We start from the raw sequence: 5,127 nt of genomic DNA on the forward strand, positions 1-5,127 counted from the left end.
CCCCCCCCCCCCCCCCCCCCCCCCCCCCCCCCCCGCCCCGGTGCCTCTATTTTCTCATCTGTAACAACAGGTGTAATAAAATACCAACCCCATAAAGCCACTGATAGATTAAAAAGTGAGACTATCTGTAAAGTGCTTAGAATAAACAGTACATAGTAAGTACTCAGGCGATGTGAGCTATTCCTAGAGGCCATATACGCGTCGTAGGTTTTCTCGTGAAATCCTTAAAACAGTTATGGCTCTCACAGGGGAGTCATGGTCGCCGAGCTCGAAAGCAGGGGGGTCAGAGGTGGAGGGGAGAAATTCACATAAAATATGTGAAGTGTGATAAATTTACAAAGTTATTCCCTTAGACTATGGTATTTATTTCAGTGGAAAATTACTTCCTTTTATTCTATCAAAAAATTTCAGGGTTAAAGCAATGACATACAAAGCCCCTAGGAGATGCACTAAATGTAAGTAAAGTATGTTCCTCTTGATACTTCTGGATATTCCTGCAATAAAAGTCTCAGGATCTCGGCACCAGAAGAAAAAGCATTTTTATTTATTTATTTAATTTTTTAATTTTTTAAAATGTTTATTTATTTTAGAGAGAGAGACAGAACGTGAGCAGGGGAGGGGCAGAGAGAGAGAGGGAGACCCAGAATCTGAAGCAGGCTCCAGGCTCCGAGCTGTCAGCACAGAGCCCAACGCGGGGCTCGAACTCAAAGACTCTGAGATCATGACCTGAGCCGAAGTTGGCCGCCCAACAGACTGAGCCACCTAGGCGTCTCCCCAAACCTTAATGTAAGTTCTGGTGATGCTCCAGATACTAATAATCAAATATGAGGTAGGGCTTCATAGAGACTGCAACATGGCAGCAAAATGCAGATCTTCTTGGAAAATTTTGCTTTGCAATTGATTCAAGAAACGCAGATATACAAATCATGTATCTGATAAGGGTCTAGTACCCAGAATGTACACATACAACTCTTAAAACTCAACAACTGAAAAATGGGCAAAGGATTTGAATAGACATTTCTCCAAAGAAGATACACAAATGGCTGCTCATCCCATAGAAAGAGGTTCAATATCGTTAGTTGTTAGAGAAATGTCCAATGGAAATTACAACGAGATGGGGGGGGGCTCTTCAAAAAGCAAATGAACACAACAGAAAATGATGGGCTGACGAAGATGTGGAGAGATTGGAACGCTCCTACACTGTTGGCAGGTATGTAGAACAGTGCCTCGACCACCCCCCCCCCCCGCCCCCGGAAAACTGTAGTTCCTTGAAAAGTTAAAACCTAGTTACTCCATGACCCAAGAATTCCACTAAGTACAGATTCAAGGAAATTTAAAACATACCTTTACACAAAAACTTGTACCTAAATGTTGATGGCAGCCTTATTCATAAGAGCCCCAAAGTGAGAAGTAATAAATGTCAATGAACTTATGACTAGATAGAGAAACTGTGGGATCTCTAGGTAATGAGACATTACTCAGCTATGAACTGAAGTACTCACACCCACTAGGGCTTGGATGAACCTGGAAAACTTAATGCTCAGTGAAGCAAGGCAGACACCCAAGTCTGCATCTTATATATGATCCCATTTATATGAAATATCCAGGACAGGCACATCCATAGAGACAGAAAGCAGATTAGTGGCTGCCATAGGATGGGGGTGAGGGATAGGTATGGGGTTTCTTTTTGGGGGGCGTGACTGGAAATGCCCTGAAATTACTTTAGTGGTGATGGCTGTACAACACAGTGAATATACTAACAACCATAGAATTGCTTTTAAATTTTACATTATGTGGAGTATATCTCAATTAATAAAACACATACACAGAGGTGCCTGAGTTGAGCATCCGGCTTCAGCTCAGGTCATGATCTCGCGGTTCATGGGTTTGATCCCCGTGTCAGGCTCTGTGCTGACAGCTCAGAGCCTGGAGCCTGCTTCAGATTTTCTGTCTCCCTCTCTGCCCCTCCCCTGCTCTCTCTCTCTCTTAAAAATAAATGAATATTAAAAAAAAAAAAGTGGGGGGCACCTGAGTGGCTCAGTCGGTTAAGCTTCCGACTTCGGCTCAGGTCATGATCTCACAGTTCATGGATTTGAGCCCCGTGTCAGGCTCTGTGCTTACAGCTCAGAACCTGGAGCCTGTTTCAGATTCTGTGTCTCCCTCACTCTCTGCCCCTCCCCTACTCTCTCTCTTTCTCTCAAAAATAAACACTAAAAAAAACCCCACATACACATTCAAAAGCTAAATTGATTTTAAAAAGAAACAGAAAAAGAGAAAGGCAGATAATAATATTAACTGTGATTCATTTCCATTTTGATTGGCTGACAATTTGGTGGCTTTTTCATGGGGTGGAAGAGAGACAAAAATAGAGGGAAACTTGTTTTTTTCTTTTAATCATCATACTAATAGCACAAAGATTGCCAAAAATGTGGTATTTTGTTCAAACCTCCACTTAGTAGGCTATGCATGAGCTTCTAAGATCTGAAGGCCTCACCATCTGGAAATAACTATTTGAAACCTCCAATGAAACCAGACATGTTTATTAACAGCTCAAAAGAAGATGATCAATTTAAAGAAAAGTAGTGATTACAGACTGCAGATCATAGCCCACGAAGGAGATGTATAGGAGCTTAATTTTCAATTACAGGGTAGAAAAATCAATCAAAACAACAGAAAACCGGGATCATTCTGAGAACAGCGTGACCTGAAAATCCCTGCAGGAAAGGAAAAATCAAACTAATGGCCAAGAAAAAAATCAGCGGTCATTAATTAATGACTCACAACCAGCTGCATCCAAATACTTCCCTAAGTTCTTTGGACGATACAATCATGGTCCTGGTCCTCATGCAGTTTAGAGTCTAGGTGAAGACACAGGTCATTTCAGATATGTGAGTATGTTGGGGCACCTGGGTGGGTCAGTTGGGTAAGTATCCAACTGACGGTTTTGGCTCAGGTCGTGATCTCACAGTTCTTGACTGCAAGTTCCACGTTGGGCTCTGTACTGACAGTGCTGAACCTGCTTGGGATTCTCTCTCTTCTCTGCCTGCCCCTCCCTGCTCACTCACATGCACTCTCAAAATAAATAAACAAACTTAAAAAAAAAAAATGGGCTAAGCGTCTGACTTCGGCTCAGGTCATGATCTCACTGTTGGTGGGTTTGAGCCCCGCGTCAGGCTCTGTGCCGACAGCTCGGAGCCTGGAGCCTGCTTCGGATTCTCTGTCTCCCTCTCTCTGCCCCTCCCCTGCTCATGTTCTGTTTCTCTCTCTCTCAAAAATAAATAAACATTAAAAAAAATTAAAAATAAAAAGGACATGTGAGTATGTCACCCAGATCTGGAGCTGACTCTGCTCTGAGAGTTACCAGCTGTGTGACCTGCTAAGCTACTTAAACCTGTTAAGATACAGTATTCTTATCAGCCAGAGAGGGATTGGCAGTAAGATTTCCCAAGACTGCAGGTGAGGGTTAAGTGGGATAAGGAATGCAGAGGATTTAGCCTGGCCCTCGGCTGGAAGGCTCAGGAAGTGAGCAACAGGTTAAAACAGCAGCAAAAGTAGACAGAACACAGCTTTCCAAATTAACTTCTACTCTGGTGCAAGTAAAAACCAAACGCAAAGAAGCATAAGGGAAAGAAGACTCAGGAATCTGGAATCTCTTTCCATTTCTACCACACACGTAGCTGCCATGACTTTGCTTTTTGGTTGCTTCACCTAAAAACTTCGAGGAAGAAGTTTTTATTTTGCAGTGTATTTATCGTATTCTCACTTGGTCCTATTTCCTTGAAGACTATCCAATTAGAGATATTTCAGTGGAAAATTCTGAGGCCTGGAGGACCCAATCCCAGGGCAGGGATGAACAGAAACTTCTCTTTAGAGCTGGCAGAAACTCACGTTTTATTTTAAGTTTAGCTTTTAATTGTCTTCAAACCAGTAAATACCCACCGACACCAGTCTCAGAAATATGGTAGGAAGGGGCAGACAGAATAGGGGGAACGTGACATAAGTTAGATACAAGTGACCCAAACTCTGCTCACTACTTAAGTCCTTGCTCTGGGACAGAGTGCAAACAGTAGCCTCTTGGTGTCTTAGTGTTGTCATCAGTCAAGAAGGAAGGATACCTGACCTGAGTCTCAGTGGGGTGGGGGTGGGGGGGGGGGAGGCGTTAAATGTGACGAACTATAAAGTGAACAAGATTGTCTTCCTCTTTTTTTTTTAATGTTTATTTTTGAGAGAAAAAGAGAGGGAGACAAGGAGAGAGCTTGAGTAGGGGAGGGACAGAGAGACAGAGAATCCCCAAGCAGGCCCCGAGCTACCAATGCAGAGCCTGACGTGGGGCTCCAACTCACAAGTTTTGAGATCATGACCTAAACCGAAACCAAGAGTGGGTCACACAACCAAATGAGCCACCCAGCACCCCTCTCCCTCCCGCCCCTGCCTTTCCTCTTCTTCCTTCTCCCTTCAGGGAGGGTGGGCCTTCCCAGTCACTTCTACCTTTCTCCTTGGGGAGGGGAGGGACTACTGTTGAAAGGTGACTGTGGAAGCAGTGACCTGACATTTGTCCCTCTTCCCCGATGGACAGAATGGGACTGATGGCTCCTCGATGTTGAAGAAACCACAGCCACGGCAGTGACAAATGGTCGGCGGTGGCACAGGGCTTGGGACCTCCGTCACTGTAGATTCTTAGTCACCTGCCCTAAATTCAAAATGAGGAACTGATCCGTTGTTAAGTGTAGAGTTTAAATACATTTTAATGATTTTTCAGTTTACATCCAAGATCGCAAACATCCAAGGTTAGGGGGTCAGAACAGCAGTGACCTAGGTGTGACTCAGGGTCTGTGGGGGCCCGACTGCTCTTGCCCAGTGCTGGCATGTGGAAATGAGGGTCTTTGGTGGCCTTGTCTCCTCAGTTTTTGGAAGAGAAACTAAGAATCTGAGTCTTGGTGTGAAACCACTCAATTTTTAAATGTGAAGCTTAGGGGCACCTGGATGGTTCTGTAGGTTGAGCGTCCGACTCAAGTCCCAATCCCAGGGACGTGAGATGAAGCCCTGGGTTGGGGTCTGCGCTGGGGGTGGAGCCTGCTTAGGATCCTCTCTCTCTCTCTCTCAAAATAAACAAATAAATATGCTTAA

Source organism: Panthera uncia, chromosome D4, assembly GCF_023721935.1.
Source record: "Panthera uncia isolate 11264 chromosome D4, Puncia_PCG_1.0, whole genome shotgun sequence".
In the NCBI taxonomy this organism is placed as follows: domain Eukaryota; kingdom Metazoa; phylum Chordata; class Mammalia; order Carnivora; family Felidae; genus Panthera; species Panthera uncia.